Here is a 21837-nt window from a genome sequence, read left to right on the forward strand (position 1 = left end):
CCCTGAAACAGTGTTTATCAATCTCAGATACAAACCCAGGGTGAAAGATATTCCTGTAACAATTTGATTCCAGTGCAAAGAAATTAAGATATACTTTGGGAACTTTGGAAATGATGTTTGCAAATCCAAAGATTTCTGGCATGTGTGAATGGGTGATCTACATTGCTATTAGGTTATTGCTGTCAGTTCTGGTGCATGCACTAATTTTTTCAACAAACATTAATAACTAAATGAAGCTGGATGTATGTACTCTGCTAGTTTGGGCTAAGAATATAATACATCATGTCAGAGCCATAGAAAACCTATTTATCAAGAAAATGTAATTCAACTAGATATATAAAAAGGCATATTTTTCACTGTCCACGCACAATAGCATTTGGCAGCATCTTGAGTTTGAACCTATGCCGTAACTAGGGTCCATGTATACATGTGCGTAAAAAATAATTACCCCCGCCTGTCAGTAAACCTCCATCCCCTTGAATAACTTGTTCCTCACTTTTCACCGATCCAATTCAACACCACGCACATGAACAGAAATGAAAATAATCAGACTTGCTCTCGACTGGCGCCCGTCTGTCAGCGAGCGTCAGTCCGGACCAGCTGATTCCCAGTGTTCCTTCTCCGAACAAGTATCTCCATCTCAAAGTCATCAGTGTCAGCTGGATGCCTTTTGTGGGAAGCGGAAATCTGATCCCAGTTTGCTTTCCATTTCTCACCTTCACTCAGCCAGACAGCAATGCTTAAGGAGATTGTCAAAGTCCTACAGTGACACTATCACCTCCCTGACACTTCTCCACACCTTGCTCTGTGAAAGGGATTGGTTAACAACAAAAGCTTGGCTAAAAACTTCCTAGATATTAAAACAAGTTGCCACACGGTGAGTGATAGCACTTTTTCAGCACCATTCTGTAAATTGATTTTTTTGTATTATGCAAATAACTTGGCACTCAACAAACAATACTTTTCCCTTTATAAGGGCGGTACGGGTGACACAGTAGTTAGCACTGCTGCCTCACAGCGCCAGAGACCAGGGTTCAATTCTGGCCTCAGGTCATTGTCTGTGTGGAGTTTGCACATTCTCCCCGTGTCTGTGTGGATTTCCTCCGGGTGCTCCGGTTTCCTCCCACAGTCCAAAGATGTGCGGGTTAGGGTTGATTGGCCATGCTAAATTGACCCTAGTGTCAAGGGGAATTAGCAGAGTAAATGTGAGGGGTTACAGGAGTAGGGCCTGAGTGGGATTGTGGTCGGTGCAGGCTCGATGGGCCAAATGGCCTCCTTCTGCACTGCAGGGATTCTATGAATTTGATAATTTTGTATGCAACGGACCCAAATCTCTGGGTTGTCCGCAAGATGGGTGGCATGGTGGCATGATGGTTAGCACTGCTGCCTCACAGCACCAGGAACCCACAATTGTCAGGACCTGTATCGAAGCCCGCCTGGTGCAGATCCCGCCAGGGAGGCAGGTGAATAGTGGGAGGAAATTGAATTGAGCTTCAAGCCCACTCATCACATTTAAAAGAGACAATTTGAAAAATTATCAAGTTCTCACCCACTCTGGCCGGGAACCCGACCGGGTTGGGCCGGGAGCATCTTGACAGGTTTGGCGATCAACACAAAATCCAATTTTTGCCCAATGCCCGATTCTCTATGCCAATGTGATTCCCACCATGAGCAAGCGGGCCAGGGGAATAGCCCCCACCCCCCTCCCCACATTTTATTTTTGCTATCCTTTGAATGAATGCTTGATAACATAATAGGAAGAAAGAGTGGCATTTACAGAGGATTCCTCATGTTCTCAAGACATCTCTAAGTGTTTTACAGCTAATTAAGTCCATTAAACTTTAGCCACGATTGTAATGTAGGAAATGGGGCAGTGAATGTGCACCCAGCAAGGTGCCACACACAGCAATGTGATAATGACAGGATGTTTTTAATTATGCAGGTTGATGGATGGTTATTGGCCATTAGGGAGAACCCCCCTGCCCTTCTTCAAAAAAGAATTTGGGATTTTTTTCCATTGAGGTGAAAGGCCAGATAGGGCCTTGGTTTAATGGCTTATCCAAAAAGATGCCATGTGCAATGGTGCAACATTCCCTCAGTAATATCAATCTAGATTATGTGCAGAGGTCATAATAATACCACTGACATGGAGATGCCGGCGTTGGACTGAGATGGGTTCAGGAAGAAGTCTCACAAAACCAGGTTAAAGTCCAGCAGGTTTATTTGGAATCACAAGCTTTCAGAGCACTGCTCCTTCATCAGGTGAGTCACCTGTGAAGCGTTCCGAAAGCTCGTGATTCTAAATAAACCTGTTGGACTTTAACCTGGTGTGGTGAGACTTCTTACTAATACCACTAAGACACAGCTGACACTATAATTATATGCACCATCAGCAAACAAATGAAAGTGATAAGTCCATGTCGCACCCCAGTAACAAAGGACAGCATTGAGGAAAATGGTTGTGTTTTTTCAATAAAAGAACCACACACAGAATTTGGAGTGCTTGTGAATATGCAGTTTCAGGACATTGTTGGGGTCCATGATGCCTTCATTAGCATTAATTTCAAAATGTGAACTACAATGTACATTCCTATGAAACATTTACATTGATGGACATTTGATATACGTTCATGGCACATTTGGAGTTCTGCCCAATCTTTCTTGTCCTCATATTGAAGCAATATGAAATGTTCGAAAAATGTTGCCTCACACAGTGAGTGATAACCGTTTTCCACCTAATCGGGCTTTCTTCCCCATGTAAGATTGGCATAGCAAGTGTGTCGTCCTATTCAGCTCACACTGTAAATAAAAGACGGAAGTGTCAAAAATGATCAAGAGATCTTTGAAAATCTTATCTTGGAGTTCTCTGATGTTTCCATAATTGGCACTGTCTCTTTCTTAAAGATTTGCTTTGAAAAATATTCTTTGATACATTGAGGAGTAGTAACTTGGTGCAGATAGATTAATCCAACTGAAATTTTTCCCTCTCTAATAGCACTGTGAATGTACCCACATCGCATGGGCTGCAGTGGCTCAAGAAGGCAATTCACCACCACCTACTCAATGGCAATTAGGAATGGACAACAAATGCTGGCCGTGACAAGGATCCCACGGAAGAATAAAAAAATGGGTTTATCACAAAAATAAACATTTTCCAAACTGAAAACGATTTTTAGAAATCGTTAATTAAGAAAATAAATAATTAATTATTTTCTAGTTAATTAAATCATTAATTTAAGAAAATAATTAATTATTTTCGAGGTATATGTGAGTGGGATCAATCAGTTTCTTAGTAATGAAAAATTACATTCAAATTTTTAAAAGATGCATCTATTAGTATCCTTGTGGTCAAGGGATTGAATTTAACTTTTAGGGTGAGATTTTCCAGCTGCACTCACTCCAAAGCTGGAAAATCGCTCCTGAGGTCAATGGGCTTTTGTGTGATTCCCGTGGCAGGCGGGACGGGAAAACCCTCCCCCTTACAGTCTCTCCGAAGGTGTGCAAATGATTGCAATGACTGGAAAATCTTAATGCTGATTCATTTACCCTGTTGGTATGACCAGTTTTGTTGCGAGGCTCGCTCCTAGCATGGGACGCAATTTTCCAGCCCTTCTTGCCGGCAGGATCTTCTGGTCCCTCTGAAGACAACGCCCCACACCCCTGGCAATCCCCCTCTCTCAAAAAATGCCGATTCCCCACCAGCAGGACAGGAAAACCACGCAAAATGCTGTAGGCACTGGCGGGAGCGGACGATCCCACCAATGGACAATGATGAACCACTCCTCCCGTTGGAAAACACGCCGTGGGAAGGTTGGAAAATCCTACCCATGATGTTTTAAAAGTTAATGCAACAGATTGAAGAACCCCGACTTGCTGAGAAAAAGTAGGATTATCTTGAAAGAACTTTAATTTATGTAACACATCACATACTGAGAATATCTCAAAGTACTTGACGACACCTAGGTAGGGCAGTCTAAAACTAGAGGGCATAGGTTTAAGGTGAGAGGGGAGAGATACAAAAGTGTCCAGAGGGGCAATTTTTTCACACAGAGGGTAGTGAGTGTCTGGAACAAGCTGCCAGAGGTAGTAGTAGAGGCGGGTACAATTTTATCTTTTAAAAAGTGATGCGCGATTAATTCACTCGGGAGGCTGGATCGTACCCGGGAAATAAAGACTTTTATTAGTAACAAGAATGGAGCATACTGCTTAACAATACAATCCCAGACTAAAGGGTCACTAGGCAGCGCAGTGACCTTTATACTCCTATAGGTAGGCGGAGCCAACCGGAGTGTACCACAGAACAATACCAACAGGTGGAACACCCCAACCCGAACCCCAACAGTAACAAGAGTAACATATGTACAAGTACCTATAGGGGTAACCATCTATGGTTCACCACATTCACCCCTCCTTTAAAAACAAAGGCCGGTGGGGCAAAAAAAACAGTACGAACTGTCCATATATTCACAAGTTCAGTCATATCGGAGGGCCGCACCGTCTCTGCGACCTCCTCAACACTGGCGGTAGCGCCGGTTCTGGTGACCGTGATGACCCTCTCTCCAAGGCGGTGTCCAGTGACTCCTCCAGTTCCTCACGGACGGGTGGACCACGAGGTGGCGACAATCTCCTGGACTCAGGAACGCCCCGAGGTGGCGACAATCTCCTGGACTCAGGCAAGCTGTACACGGGAGTAAGAGGATTAAGTGGTGGTCCCGATACTGCCCGCACCGTGTCAGGAGGGGAAATAAAGGGCAAGGGGTCCCTAACCAGGGGTGCGGGAGCGATGGGGGTTTCCAGGTCCCCTGCAGGCGCCAGATCTCGAATAGAGACCGTGTCCTCTCGCCCGTTAGGATATGCTACATAGGCATATTGAGGGTTGGCGTGGAGGAGATGGACCTGTTCAACCAAAGGGTCGGACTTGCGGGTCCTAACATGCCGCCGCAGGAGGACAGGTCCTGAGTACGTCAACCAAGACGTCAGTGAGGTCCCAAAGGAAGACTTCCTAGGGAAGGTAAACATTCGCTCATGTGGGGTAGCGTTGGTTGCCGTACACAGGAGGGACCGGATTGAATGGAGCGCATCAGAAAGCACCTCTTGCCAACGGGAGACTGGAAGACCCTTAGACCTCAACGCCAGTAAGACAGCCTTCCAGACTGTAGCGTTTTCTCTTTCGACCTGCCCGTTACCCCTGGGGTTGTAACTCGAAGTCCTACTTGAGGCAATCCCTTTAGAGAGCAGGTATTGCCTCAAGTCGTCGCTCATAAACGACGAACTCCTATCACTGTGGATATAACTGGGGTAACCAAACAGGGTGAAAAGATCCCGCAAGGCTTTGATAACCGTGGCAGTGGTCATGTCTGAACAGGGAATGGCAAAAGGGAATCGGGAGTACTCGTCAACCACGTTGAGGAAGTACATATTCCGGTCTGTCGAAGGAAGGGGGCCCTTGAAATCAACAGTCAGTCTTTCAAAAGGGCGAGTGGCCTTAATGAGGTGTGCCCTGTCAGGCCGGTAGAAGTGCGGCTTGCATTCAGCACATACCTGGCAGCTTCGAGTTATCGACCTGACATCCTCTACGGAGTAGGGTAGATTCCGGGCCTTTACAAAATGGAAGAGCTGAGTGATCCCCGGATGGCAGAGATCATTGTGGAGGGCCTGTAGCCGGTCCTCCTGCACACTGGCACATGTTCCATGCGACAGGGCATCTGAGGGCTCATTGAGCTTCCCCGGACGGTACATGATATCATAGTTGTAGGTGGAGAGTTCGATTCTCCACCTCAAGATTTTATCATTTTTCATCTTACCTCTTAACGTGTTGTTGAACATGAACGCCACGGACCGCTGGTCCGTGAGCAGGGTGAATCGTTTTCCAGCCAAGTAATGGCGCCAATGCCAGACGGCCTCCACAATGGCCTGAGCCTCTTTTTCCACAGCGGAGTGCCGAATTTCAGGGCCTTGGAGGGTGCGAGAGAAAAAGGCGACGGGCCTGCCCGCCTGGTTAAGTGTGGCGGCCAGGGCAAAATCAGATGCATCACTCTCCACCTGGAAGGGGATGGACTCATCGACAGCGTGCATTGTGGCTTTCGCGATGTCAGCTTTTGTCCCTTCAAAGGCTAAGCGAGCCTCTGCTGCCAGGGGAAAAGAGGTAGACTTTATGAGCGGACGGGCTTTGTCCGCATAATTGGGAACCCACTGTGCGTAATACGAAAAGAAGCCTAAGCATCTTCTCAGTGCTTTGACGCTAGTGGGTAGGGGAAGTTCAAGGAGGGGACGCATACGGTCTAGATCAGGGCCAAGGACCCCGTTTTCCACCACGCATCCGAGAATTGCTAGGCGGCACTTGCTGAATACACACTTCTCCCTGTTATAGGTCAGATTCAGGCGAGACGCAGTGTGTAAAAACTTTAGGAGGTTGGCATCGTGGTCCTGCTGGTCATGGCCGCAGATAGTGACATTGTCCAGGTACGGGAAGGTAGCCCGTAGCCCGTTTTGGTCCATCATTCGGTCCATTGCACGCTGGAAGACCGAGGCCCCATTCGTGACGCCAAAGGGGACCCTTAAGGAGTGGTAGAGACGACCATCCACCTCAAAGGCCTTATATTTTCAGTCCTCTGGGCGAATGGGGAGCTGGTGATAGGCTGACTTCAAGTCAATGGTGGAGAACACCCGGTACTGCGCAATCTGGTTGACCATGTCAGATATGCGCGGGAGAGGGTACGCGTCCAGCTGCGTGTACCTATTAATGGTCTGACTATAGTCTATGACCATCCGGGGCTTGTCTCCAGTCATAACCACCACGACTTGTGCTCTCCATGGGCTAGTGCTAGGTTGAATGATCCCTTCCCTGAGGAACCGCTGAACCTCAGATCGAATAAAGATCCGATCCTCAGCGCTGTAAGGCCTGCTCTTAGTTGCGATGGGCTTGCAGCCTGGCACGAGATTCTCAAATAAAGATGGCGGGGTTATTCTGAGTGTCGAGAGACTGCACGTGGAGCGCGCTGGGCAATTTGGAGGCTGCTGTTCTCCCACTGAAAGTGGAGGGAGTGGCCCATCGTACTGCAGGGTCACACTCCTCAGGTGGACCATAAAGTCTAGTCCCAGGAGTATCGGAGCGCAAAGGTGCGGTAACACGAGGAGCCTGAAGTTCTCATAAACTGTGCTCCACACCGTTAGGTTTACCACGCAGTTCCCAAGAACGGTAACAGATTGGGACCTCGACGCCATAGAAATTGTCTGTCTGACAGTCTGTACTCGGAGACCACACCGTTTCACGGTGTCAGGATGAATGAAACTCTCCGTGCTCCCGCTGTCAAACAGACAATGTATCAGGCGTCCGTTTACCTCTATGTCCATCATAGACTTGTCGAGTCTGTGAGGCTTGGCCTGGTCCAGGATGATTGACACCACCGTTGAATCTTGAGTGCAGCTGCAGGCAGCTGAGATGGTCGATGATGATGACCGCTGCTGGTCGTCTGCGGTCGGTGTCGTCCAAAATGGCTGCGCCCATGGATCGCACATGGTCGATGGTGTTGAAAGTGGCGGCACTCGCAGGTCGCACGTGTCTTGCGTCATCGTCCTCAGGAATGGCGGCGCTCGTGAATCGCACGTGGTTGAAGACCTCGACGAAGCCGGAGACAAGGAGACAGATCCTGGAGAGTCACATGCCGCACTGCTTGGCTTCGAAGGTGGTTTAGCTCGGCACACTTTAGCATAGTGCCCTTTCTTCCCACACGTGGAGCAAAATACCGTTCTGGCCGGACGTCGCTGACGAGGGTGCTTCGCCAATCCACAGAAATAGCACCGCGGGCCACCTGGAGCTGCCGCTGCCGTCAGGTCCGAGGTTGAAAGCACGATCGCGCAGTTCCTAGGAGCTGCTGGGTAGAGTTGAGTCTGTAGAGTTGAGTCTGTGGCTGTACTTGCCACGATGTTCCCACGTGGTCGGTGGGGTAAGTTTCAAGACTTCTGGAGGCCATTTCCATCGCATCAGCCCAATCCACCATCTTAGCTAGGTCTAAGTTACCTTGCTCTAGCAGCCGCAGGCGAATATAGGATGAGCCGATTCCCGCCACGAACGCATCTCGGATCAAATCATTAGTGTATTGAGTAGCCGACACTGGCTTGCAATTGCAGGCTCTGGCTAGCTGCTGAAGTTCGCGCAGGTTCTGTCCCGTCGTTTCGCCCGGCTGCCGCCGTCGAGTGGCTAGTAGGTGCCGAGCATGAATCTTGTTTGGCGGTTTGTTGTACAGCTTCTTAAGTAGTTCGATGGCCCCTTTGTAGTCTTGGGCATCACGGATTGTTGCATGCAGTGTCGCTTACCCTTGCGTGGAGGACCCGCAATCTATCGGCGTCATTTTGAATTGCTGTTGGGGCGTCGATATAATCCTGGAAACACTTCAACCAATGGTCGAAAGTGTTCGACGCTCCAGCGTCACGCGGATCTAAGGGAAGCCGATCGGGTTTTAACATTTGCTCCATGGTTTTTTTTTTCCAACCAAAATTGTTACTAATAAAATTGATGCGCGATTAATTCACTCGGGAGGCTGGATCGTACCCAGGAAATAAAGGCTTTTATTAGTAACAAGAATGGAGCGTACTGCTTAACAATACAATCCCAGACTAAAGGGTCACTAGGAAGCGCAGTGACCTTTATACTCCTATAGGTAGGCGGAGACAACTGGAGTGTACCACAGAACAATACCAACAGGTGGAACACCCCAACCCTAACGCCAACAGTAACAAGAGTAACAAATGTACAAGTACCCATAGTGGTAACCATCTATGGTTCACCACAAAAAGCATTTAGATAGTTACATGGGTACGATGGGTATAGAGGGATATGGGCCAAATGTGGGCAATTGGGATTAGTTTAGGGGTTTTAAAAAAAAGGGGCGGTGTGGACAGATTGGGCCGAAGGGCCTGTTTCCATGCTGTAAACCTCTATGACTCTATGACCTCTATTACTTTTGTCGTACCCAAATTTTGTTACGGGGCCAAAATAACACACAATTCATGCAAAGCAAGATCCCACAAACAACAGGTAAATATGCAGATAAATCAAAGATTGACCAGGATGGTGGGAAATCTCCCTGCCCATTTTTGAAGAATATGCTGCCTCTTCTATATGTTATTTTATAATTCTCCATCAATCTCTCATCTTGATCCAGGTGGGCAGAATAGCCTTGGCCATTCTTCTCAAAAAGTGACACCTCCAACAATGAAGAACTCCCTCAGCACGAGACTGTGTGCTCAACTCTAAAATGGCGGCACAGTGGCACAGTGGTTAGCACTGCTGCCTCACAGCGCCAGGAACCCAGGTTCAATTCCGGTCTCAGGTAACCGCCTGTGTGGAGTTTGCACGTTCTCCCCGTGTCTGCGTGGATTCCCTCCAAGTGCTTCGGTTTCCTCCCACACTCCAAAGATGTGCAGTTTAGGTTATTTGTCCATGTTAAATTGCCCCTTAGTGTCAGGGGGATTAGCAGAGTAAATAAGTAGGGTTACAGGAATAGGACCTGGGCGGGTGGGATAGTTGTCGATGAGCTTCTGCACTGTAGGGGTTCTACGAAATTCCATCTTTCTAATTCACAATACTCAACCCCAAAAGGCAAAAGGCTACTACAAAAAATACAAAACAGCAATGTTCACCAAATAAAGGTTAAGCCACATGTACCCTGTATGAATTACTAAATGAGCTATATCATAGAATCACAGAATCCTACAGTGCAGAAGGAGGCCATTCAGCCCATCGAGTCCAGACCGACCACAATCCCACCCAGACCCCATCCCCATAACCCCATACATTTATCCTAGCTAGTCCCCCTGACACTAAGGGGCAATTTAGTTTGGCTAATCCAACTAACATGCACATTTTTGGACTGTGGGAGGAAACCGGAGCACCCGGAAGAAACCCACGCAGACACGGGGAGAATGTGCAAACTCCACAGAGACAGCGACCCAAGCCGGGAATCAAACCCGGATCCCTGACGTTGTGAGGCAGCAGTGCTAACCATTGTGCCATCGTGCCGCCCTGTCACATTGGACAACGGTGTGCCATCAGCCTTTGCAAGTTTAGCAGTATTGTGTCACCCTCTACTTTCTTATTCCCAGGATGAAATCAGGAGGCACCTTTTCACACAATGGATTAGAGAAATGTGGAATTCTCTCCTTCAAATATATGTGGGATGCTGGTACAATTGTAGTATCCATGACTGAGATTGATTGAATTTTTACTCGGCAGAAGTATCAAGGGATACCGTGTCTGGAGCGAAGTTGTGTTAATGGAGCCAGAGTTCAAATCAACCAAGACCTATTTGAATGGCACTTCAGCATTATGTGGTGGAATAGCTCACTCTGCCTCTAATATTGAAGCAGGATAAGGAATTTGTTTTGTTTGAAAAGGTAAATCTGCCACAATTAAGTGTGTCGCAATTTAAAAGTGCACAAACTGCTCTTCATAAAGTGGATTAAATGGACAGGTTTCTATTGATATCAGTGCTATTTGCATGCTGATGCCAAGCCCATGTCATCTTTTAATTTCACAAGGCTAACAAAGTATGCGCACATTATTGTTTCAGATTCTGCCCTGGGGCATGCATAAACACTTGCTGAAGAGTACAGAGCTGCATTAATCACATCCAAATTGTTCTGCTGATTTGTCAAAGCAGGTTAAGGCTGGAGTCCGTTCTAATTCCTTCGTCAAGGTAAATTCATGCCAGCTGATATTATTCCAGTAAGTTACTTGCCTGCTTTCTGTTGATTCCTACCCAATTCTCAGGTGGATTTGGATTTAAGGACCGTGACGAATGTTTTTTTAATTCACTTACCTGCAAACAGGGGAGTCTGGCCAGAATTTTACCGTCCCGCCCACCACAGGAATTGGAGCGGGCAAGGGAAAGGTCCGTTGACCTCGGGCAGGATTTTATGGTTTCGAGACGAGTGAGGCCATAAAATCCTGCCCTCTGAGTCTACAGGTTTCTGTTAGATCTTGAATGGCCCTCACATCACCAACAGAAAACCAAATGGCTTGTCTGCTTTGGTTATTTTCCAAGAATAATGGCATGGTGGCATAGTGGCTTGCACTGCTACCTCACAGCATGAGGGACACCATTCAACTCCAGCCTTGGGTCACTATCTGTATGAAGTTTGCATGTTCTCTCCGTTTCTGCATGAGTTTCCTCCGGGTGCTCCGGTTTCCTCCCAAAGTCCAAAGATGTACAGGTTAAGTGGATTGGCCATGCAAATTGCTCCTTGGTGTCCAAAGATGCGTAAGTTAGATGTATTCACAACTGTAAATGCACAGGATTACAGGGATAGAGTGGGTGGGTGGGCCTGGGTAAAATGTTCTTTTGGAGTGCGGATTAAATGGGTCGAATGGTCCGAACGGTCGTTTATGGTTAAAATGGGCCAAACAGCACTTGTTTTGTGTGTTAAGCCATTTATAATTAGCAAATTAAAGTTACAATCCATTCATTTCAACTTTGGAGTTTGCTGAGAATTTGAAAACACATTCAAATACCCAAATAAAACTATCTGGGAAGCAGATTGATACCTTGAAAGGAACCTCTTTTAATATTAACATTGGGCTACTGAAAGGTGAAATTTACCTTCTGGGCTGGATGGCTGCACGCAAAAACTATCAGACAATCTGGTGAGTTATCATACATTCCTGCAAAAGCCCCACTTGATTAATTAATTTTAGATGAAGGAACACCAGCTCAAAAATCTCTTCTGTATAAAATTTCCTTCCGGACAATTTGTTATTTTGGACAGTGAAGTTCACTGCAATTGCAACCTAGGAGGTTGTGCATATACGAGGATTGTCAACTTTCAACAGACACATTCTGAGTGTCCCAGAATGGAAGATGAATCGACCAAGCACTGCTGCCAAATCCAAGGAGAATTGTCCTGCCTGTGGTTTTCACCGGTGTGCATACTTCTTTGCTAATCTGACTTTTCTCCCTAGCAGGGCCGTTGAAGAAAGCCTGAAGTATATTTAGTCAGACAGCGGAAAGTAAGAGTTAAATTTGAAGCATTTTTTAAAATTTCCGGAACTGCATCACTTTCATTTAAGATGAAAAGTCCCAGGCTGGAATCTAATCACCGTTCACACCAGTGGGATATTCCCATCCTACTGCAATGAATGAAGATTTGGCTGGCCACCAAATTCTCCGACCCTGGTGCAGCAGGAACGTGGGGTCAATGGAAGGTAAGATTGTGCCCCAATTTTGTATTGAGCTGAGTGAGAGGGGTTCGCTGGAGATTGTTCATTGAAATGCTTCATGCTTTAGGTAAAGTTGCCTTAGTCCCAGATGACCATTAGTTGCTCTCTCCCCTTTGAGGTGAACAGCTAACTGGTGGTGATTTTAATCTGAGAATTACCGCACTTTAGGCAAGGGGCAACTTTGAGATCTTCGTGAATAACATCAGCCAGTACGGGAATTGATCCGTGCTGTTGACATCACTCTGCATCATGAAACAAGCCGTTGAGCCAACTGACCCAACTGATTCCCCCTCAAGTTATATATTATGGTCAAATCATCTTAAGGGGCTGATTTTACCAAATCGGCTCTAAGTGCTGGGTGCGGTCGTAAATCAGACCCGCGCCCGGCAGCCGCGCTCCAGCGCCCCCATACGCCTTTTTTCGGCGTGGGTCCAGTGGGCGGGGCCCAGCACATTTGCATCTGTCGGAGCACCGAACTGCGCATGCACAGTTCGGACCCGACAGCACTCAGCGCGCCCGAGCGCGAAAGTCAAAGGCAGCGCTGACAGCACTGATATCCGCACTGCCTTTGACTTTCTCTGGTGGGGGGGGGGGGGGGGGGGGGGGGCGGGGGGAATGTGACTTCTCTTCTCTGAGGGGGGGGGGTTGTAGGGGGGGGGGATGTGACGTCTCTACGTCTCTTCCCTGAGGGGGGCGGTAGGGGAGTGATGTGATGTCTCTTCCCTGGGGGGGGGGGGGGGGGGGGGGGGCGGCGCGGGCGGGGGGGGGGATGTGATGTCTCTTCCCTGAGGGGGGGGGGGGTGGGGGGGATGTGATGTCTCTCCCCCCCTCAGGGAAGAGACGTCACATCCCCCCCTACCCCCCCCCCGCCAGTGAAGAGACGTCATCCTACCCACCAGGAATCCCGGAGCATGGCCAGGATCCAGGATCGCAAGATGCTTTCGACGGACACTAGCGATCAAGGTAGGTCGGGGGCCCGGGGGGTCCGATCCCTGGCGGGGGGCGCTGCTGGCGGGGCCTGCGTCCCAGGGTGTTCTGATTGGGGGGGGGGGGGGGGGGTTGGGCTGCTGGGGTGGTTCGCGGGGGCGATCCGCGAAGGGTGGTCGGGGGCGATTCGACGGTTCAGTTGCTGAGTTGAAGCCCTGTGGGACTTGAATTCAGCAACACGGTAAATGCGCGGGCGCCGATCGGATCGGAGCCTCGTAAAGTGGGAATCCTTGGGTAAGTTGGGCGCGGGCTTCATTATGCTGATTTAAATGCATGCAAATGCATTTAAATCGGCCCGCTGGCCGATTCGGGCCTGCGCCGGATCGGCGCCCGGATCGGCCGTTGGTAAAGGCGTGATTGGCCTTGGGTCGGGTCTGGACCGCGTTTTAGGCCCGACGCCCAACTTTACCACGATTTTGGTAAATTTGGTAAAATTTTGGTAAAACCGGGCCCTAACAGTAGGGTTCGAGCAATGGGAAAACAAATTTATTTTAGAAACTTAGCTGTCAGAGACAAACTAAGTGATCAAAAAGGGACGCTGTAAAAGAGAGGCTATGTTTTTTTAATGATCTGTAAGTTGTACCATTCTAATGAACTGGTATTCAAAGACAAATTGCTCAGTCCTGCAGGTAGTTGTATGTTGTGCACTTCTGAGGAAATTTCAGCATGGAATATTGCAGTTAAGTGGCTCACCACCAGAGTCAATCGGTTCCCGTTGCTGCTGACCAGATTGCCACCAAACCTGTTCGTCCGCCTGCGGGACAAGCTCACTGAGGCGGGTACACATCGGCGAGCCCACCCAGTGACACCTTTCCAAATTTCCTCTTCATAGAAATCATAGAAACCCTACAGTGCAGAAGGAGGCCATTCGGCCCATCAAGTCTGCACCGACCGCAATTCCACCCAGGCCCTACCCCCACATATTTTACCCGTCAATCCCTCTAATCTACGCATCTCAGGACTCTAAGGGGCAATTTTTAACCTGGTCAATCAACCTAACCTGCACACCTTTGGACTGTGGGAGGAAACCGGGGCACCCGGAGGAAACCCACGCAGACACGAGGAGAATGTGCAAACTCCACACAGACGATGACCCAAGCCGGGAATCGAACCCAGGTCCCTGGAGCTGTGAAGCAGCAGTGCTAACCACTGTGCTACCTGGTTTCCAAAGTTGCCCCCGCAGCCCCGCAGGGGAAAAGTAATCTGGCCATATTGTCAGCTCTGCAGCATTCCTGCAGTGGTAACAGAAGACTGCAAAGTGAATCTTCATCATTGCTGCATTCCCTCACATATTGGGCTTTATTTGCAACCCTGTGAAGAATACAAACGTCTATATTAACAGAGAAAAGAGCTTCCTTTCCACAATATTCAGTTGCTTTGTGATCACAGATGTGGTTTCCAATCATCTGAGCAGCATCTTAAATTGTTTTAACCATTCTAATTGGGATTCCAATGGTAATTTGCGCAAAGAGATTTTTACTGGTGCATGGCTGTTAAAGTAATAAATTTAACTATGAAGATTGGTTTTACACAATACCATTTGCTGCTTTATAAAGGACACGACTGATGATATGGTAATCTGGTGACAATTCCCAAAAGTGAAACCAACATTGCTAATTAGTACCAGAGGAGAGTGTACATTTTCCATTTCGAAACCGCTCAGGTTTTTAAATGAGGACTACAGGCTCAAGATGAACAGGAACTATTTCTATGTCAATCCTTTAGCTATCATGATGCTATGTGGTGTATTTATTTTTTGTCTAAACAGTTTCTCCTGGTTGTCTTCCCCTCTGAAATATCCACAATTCCTGTAGCTTTGATTCTTCATTGCTTGCTCTTCTACTAGTTGGGATACCTTACAATATTAAAGGAGGTATGTAAATACAGGTTATTGGAAAACCAATGCCCAATTCTCCGATCTCCTATGCCCCGTTACTGCTGCCAGTGAGAATGGAGAATTTGAGGCTCAGCCAAAACTCTGGTCACTGAAGTGGGGCCGGAGAATCCGAGCCACGGGCAAGGTCCGAGAATTCCAACCCAAAGCTTTCAGAACATTACATGAGTTTAGGAGGATGAGCGGGGGATCTCATTGAAACTTACAGAATATTGAAAGGCCTGGCTAGAGTGGACATGGGGAAGATTAGTAGGGGAGACGAGGATCTGAGGGCACAGTCTCAGAGTGAAGGGGCAACTCTTCAGAACCAAGATGAGGAGGAATTTCTTCAGCCAGTGGGCGGTGCATCTATGGAGTTCATTGTTACAGAAGGCTGTGCAGGCCAGATCATACGAATGTATTGAAGGCAGAGATAGATAGGTTCTTTATTGATAAAGGGATTAAAGGTTTCAAGGAAAAGGTGGGAGAATGGGGTTGAGGAATTCATCAGCCATGATTGAATGGCGGAGCAGACCCGATGGGCCAAATGGCCTAATTCTGCTACTATCTTATGAAACAATAACTGTAAGCAAGGCAGAAAGATGACTTATGTCCACACTCCTGTAGATTTTTCTTTCAATGCATCATATATAATATCAACAACAAAAGTTTGCATTGAAATGGCACATTTAACAAAATGAAAACATCCCAAGGCAAATCATGGGAAAAGATTTGACACTGAGCCAGATAAGGAAATGCCAGATAAGTGACCAAAAGCTTGTGTTTTAAGTTCAGTAGAAACCGGTGATTCTTAAAAAGAAATTTAAATGCCCAATTATTAACTGAAATAATTATGCCACAGGATTTCATGTTTTAAATGAAAGATTCTACTGCACAATAGATAAACAAAGCAATTGCTACATTTCATAAACATAAATTTAAACCCCCAAAACTTCAATAGCACACACCTTCTTCCATTTTTATTTTCACCCAAGAGTTTCCCTCTACTTTACAGAATCTTGAGGGTTCCTTCATTTTTCACAGAAACAAGCCAAGGTATGCCACAGCTTTCAGGAATTCACTTTGATTTTCCTTAGTGTACCTGTTTTCCTTCAAGGCATGGGTTTTTTTTCGGGGGGGGGGGGTCCTTCCATTGGAATCTGGCTAAGTGACCTTCCAACTCTCCTTAGGCACCTCATGATTGTGGATTCCCCATTTCATGCATGGAACTCACTGAACTCTTACTGAGTGACTCCACATCATAAAACCCCCTTGGTTTCTGGTTTCTTGGTCTACAGCTCCCGGAAGATTCTCTCTCACTGTACTTGTCCAAAACTGGTTCCAAGCTGAATTTGACTGTCTTTCTGTTGGCAGCCTTTTCTTCTGACCCTAGTGGCTACCAATTACCAACGGAACGTTTCTTTGAGAAATCCCAGCAATAAACCAAAAATGAAAGAAGCACCTTTCTGAAATTGATCTCCATAGGAATGTGATATCATTGGGATAGAAATTTAAGAAATTTAAGCGAATTATCTTACTATCTTACTTATATTAACTCTGTCTACACTTCCCACTGCCTCGGCAAAGCAGCCAGCATAATTAAGGACCCCACGCACCCCGGACATTCTCTCTTCCACCTTCTTCCGTTGGGAAAAAAATACAAACTTCTGAGGTCACGTACCAACTGACTCAAGAACAGCTTCTTCCCTGCTGCTGTCAGACTTTTGAATGGACCTACCTTGCATTAAGTTGATCTTTCTCTACACCCTAGTTATGACTGTAACACTACAGTCTGCACTCTCTCATTTCCTTCTCTGTGAACGGTATGCTTTGTCTGTATAGTGTCCAAGAAACAATACTTTTCATTGTATGTTAATACATGTGACAATAATAAATCAAATCAAAATCAAATCAAAATCTTAAACCTGTCCTTTAATCTGAAAAGTATAGGGATATCTTAAGATCTCAATAACCAGTGGCTTTCGAAGCTTACTTTGATCTGGGGAACCATATGAATAATTTATGGCTACGATTTTCCGCTCTCATTTTAATCGTGCGTGAATGGTGATGATAGTGGAAAATCCCACAGGAGGCCCAAATTTTGTTTCACGCCAATCTAAAAGCAATTATCCCCACCAGAGACGTAATAGTACTCCCAATGTTCAACATCTGGAACCCATTATCATCAGCTTGAATCTAATTATCAGATCTCTCATCCTCTCAGTTACATTATCCTCTCATGTAAGTGTAAGGGCATGCCGCCATGAGTTACGACTGGTCTCCCATTGCATGCACCTCTCGGGCAGAACCCGCCGGAGAAGCTCCGATGAGTGCATCGCTAAGGTGGGTGAAGGTCAGTCCCGGGCAGTACCCAGGTACAGCCATGGGGCACTGTCCCTGGACAGCCCCTGGCACTGTCCGGGGCACTCCCCAAGCTGCCCCCACACTTAAATAGGTAAGCATGAATCAAAATCAACAACTTGTCCACTGTTTAAAATAAATAATTAAGGATCAGGGAGGAAACCAGAGCACCCGGAGGAAACCCACGCAGACACGGGGAGAATGTGCCAACTCCACACAGATAGTGACCCAAGTTGGGAATCGAACCTGGGTCCCTGGTGCTGTGAGGCAGTAGTGCTAATCACTGTGCCACCGTGCCGCCATACAATTATGTAATGGCACTTCATGGAAAATCTTTTGCCATCATGTATGTTAATCATTTAAAATAGGTCACCTTTGAAAATCGTAAGACTGATTTTTATCCTTAACTTCTGCAACCATCTCTAATGATAAAGATAAAATGAGGTTGTCTTGTAACATTGCTTTCTAATAGGTGTTAGATTACATGGGTTTAACTGCGGAGCTTCAACAATTGTCTAGCGAAAAGAGGGAAAAATCGAGGAATTTGAAAAATAAAGAAAAATGAGCGAGAATGTGAGCAAAGTTGGAAAATGGCAGAAAAAATAAGAGGGAAAAAAATCCCATTAACTCCCTCTCTGTATTTGACGTGTCTGTTGTTCCTCCGACTTCCTCCTGTTGTCTGACTACTTTTGTCCAATCTTACTGAATGGTTGAATGATAGCGTAGTTACTGGACTATTGATGCACGGGAGTTCAAATCTCACCATTGCCAATCAGTAATTTAAATTCAATTATTTAAATAAAAGACCTGCAATAAAATCATCGTGAATATTGTCCATGAATCTACCCCTTGTAAAAACCCAGCTAGTTCGCTGATGATCTGTAAGGATGAAGAACTTGCTGGTGTGACCCAGTTCAAACTTTATGTCACTCCAAATCCTCAGCAATTGGTTGGCCCTTCAATGGTGAAGCAATTCACTCAGTTATGCTCCAGAAGTTAGTACAAGGGCAATTAGGAATGGCATCAAACGCTGGCCTTACCAGCAATGCCCACATCGATCAATGAATAGAAAAGTGTTTACTTATCTTTTAATTTACAGTTCTGTCAAATGATACAATTTTCTTTGTTCTTAAGCAGGAAGCTAGATTCACAAAACAATCAAAGGATGGAATAATTCAGTTCTGTCTGTCAGATTCCAAATTGCAATTTTTAAAACATTAACTTATACAGGATGTGGGCATCGCTGGCTGGACCAGCATTTATTGCCAATCCCCAACTGCCCTTCATTTCAGAGGGCATTTGAGAGTTAATCACATTGCTGTGGATCTGGAGTCAATGTTGGCCAGACCAGGTGGGACCCGGGTTCAATTCCGGTCTTGGGTGACTGTCTGTATGTTCTTCCCGTGTCTGCTTGGGTTTCCTCTCACACTCCAAAGATGTGTGGATTAGGTTGGCTGGCCATGCTAAATTGCCCAATTGTGTCAAGGGGACTAGCAGGGTAAATACCTGATGTTGCACAGGTAGGGCATGGGTGGGATTTTTGTCAGTGCAGGCTTGATGGGCCAAATGGCCTCCTTCTTCGCTGCAGGGATTCTATGATGCTAATGATTGAACCCTACAATCGCAGGATCGAATGTATTCCAGCTAACCAACACATGGGTCTAAAGGAGGGGAATAACTATTTTTAAAGGGCTGTCTTACTTTGGCACTCATAGAATCATGGAACCCTACAGTGCAGAAGGAGGTCATTCAGCCCATCGAGTCTGCACCGAACACAATCCCACCCAGGCCCTATCCCCATAATGCCATGCATTTACCCTAGCTAGTCCCCCTGACACTGAGGGGCAATTTAGCATGACCAATCCATCTAACCTGCACATCTTTGAAGTGTGGGAGGAAACCGGAGCACCCAGAGGAAACCCATGCAGACACGGGGAGAATGTGCAAACTCCACACAGACAGTGACCCAAGCTGGGAATCGAACCTAGCGCTGTGAGGCAGCAGTGCTAACCACTGTGCCACCATGCCATCCCATACTCCTGGTAAGATGATACACTGCAGCCAGGTCCTTGGAACAATGTCGCTGACATTAACTTTCTTTAATTACTCCTGGCTGATTAGACAGGATACTTATTGCTGATTAGAAGAGAACAGGGTTTCTCATTTTAATACTTAATTTGCTCGACAAGCATCTCCACAGCTGAAGTGGAGAGTTAGGGAGAGTTTCTGGAGAATATCATGCAGTCTGCAGCATCAATAGCTCACTCCCCATCGAGCACAGTGGAAAAGTAATAGGCCATTAAACCCCTTGAGTTACTTAATGGGAACATGATTGATCTGCAGGCCCAATCAGTAGGCCTTTGCAAATTGCATCTCCCTTTCAAGTGTCTAAGGGCGTCTTGAAGTAGTCACGCCATTGGATTTTCCAATTCCCCAGTGGGTGAGTCACCTGTAAGGAGCGTGATGAGTTCCGGATGTTTGCCTGTTCAATGTAACTGAAGCCAACCAATTTCCTGGCCCAGGAAAATTCCACCTTTATCTCCAGGGAGTGTACTTTTCATCTACTTGCTAACATTGGCGCGATCTAACCTGCCGTTCATGCCACGTTCCCACTGCAACGAGGTCAGAGAATCTGGCGGCCAGTCAAATCTCCGTTCACTGCAGCAGGATGGGAAAATCCCACCAGCGTGAATGGTAGCACAGCTCTTTTGTAGCATAGCGGGCTGGGAGAATCACCCCTCTGTTTTTTAAATATGCTAATATCAGTAAAAGTTGGTCAATATAAGGCAGCATTTCTCATTGTATAGTCCAAGGCCGGAATCTATCACCATTCACACTTTTTGTGTCATGATTTGGTTTAAAGTTTATTTATTAGTGTCACAAGTAGGCTTAAATTAACACTGCAACAAAGTTACTGTGAAAATCCCCAAGTCGCCACACTCCGGCACTTGTTCGGGTACACTGAGGGAGAATTTAGCACGGCCAATGCACCTAACCAGCGCGTCTTTCGGACTGAGTGGAAACCGGAGCACCCAGAGAAAACCCACGCAGACACAGGGAGAACGTGCAGACTCCGCACAGACAATGATCCCAAGCTGGGAATCGAACCTGGGTCCCAGGCGCGGTGAGGCAGCAGCGCTAACCAGTGTGCCACAGTGCCGCACCATGAGTGGGTAGGGAGGAGGTAGGGAGGAGGAGTGGGGTAGTGGCAGAGGAAAAATCTTGAAATCTTAAAAGTTGGCAACTTCGGATCCTTTGCATTCTAGTGTTAAGAAGATTTTCATACAAATATCTCCTATTCTAAGGGCACCATTTCAAATTATTTAGTCTTACTCTTGTACCCTTTTAGCACCTCATTCGGTTTAATAGGCCAGTCGGTGTCCATCACTGTAAAACGCTTTTGGCTGCAAGTCATACACAGATTGCAGAGGCAAGTATCCTGAAGTGAATTTTGACAATCAATGTGAGAAGATATGACAAGGTATTGCCACAATGCATTGGCTTTGAACCAGCATCAATGCAACAGCAGCCCAATAAAAATATGCAAAATGCACTGTTAAAGAGGTTTTTAATGGTAGCAATTTAGTCACCAGGGTGATAGGGTATGATGGGTTCCGAGTGGAATCCCAAGTGTTAACTGAATTCCTTCACATTGGCAGTTAACATCAACCTCTTTATGCACCCTGTCATGTATAAGCCCTCGGCTGCTGGTGTTATGCTGAGCTTGTAAGTAGTTCATCAGCATTTCATTACAAAGGCAGTCAAGGGCTTAGGTACAAAAGTGCTCTTTCATTTCTCAGCACATTAATATCACAATGAGTCCTATTTCTACTTACTAGTCATGTCTGAGGTGCGGATTGGCACCATTACAGTTTAATAATGGGAACATATGTGTGGAAGATTATATTAGAACTAAAAGGCATATCGCTCTGTGATAACAGGCAGGTGCCATAGAATCATAGAATCCTACCGTGCAGAAGGAGGCCATTCAGCCCATCAAGTCTGCATAGACCACAAACCCACCCAGGCCCTAACCCCGTGCATTTACCCTCGCTGGACCCCCCTGACACTAAGGGGCAATTTAGCATAGCCAATCCACCTAACCCGCACATCTTTGGAGTGTCAGTCCAAAAGAAGGAGAGAAAATTGTACATTGTAATCGCTGCAATGATGTTGTGTGGGCATTTACAGATTTTCTTTTCCATATTCAACGGCAATTTGAGTTTGTAATTTTGAGACATTCCTTTGTTAATCACTGTATTGTGAAATATATAATTAGGCATCAATTTTAAGACAAGCAACTCCAGCCAGAGCAATGAAGATGGTATTCCATTGGCAATGGCCGAACTGGTGCTCTGTAACTTTTAGGTTTCATCCACAATAGCGTTCTTCATTTTAT

This window comes from Mustelus asterias, chromosome 18 (genome assembly GCF_964213995.1).
Source record: "Mustelus asterias chromosome 18, sMusAst1.hap1.1, whole genome shotgun sequence".
In the NCBI taxonomy this organism is placed as follows: domain Eukaryota; kingdom Metazoa; phylum Chordata; class Chondrichthyes; order Carcharhiniformes; family Triakidae; genus Mustelus; species Mustelus asterias.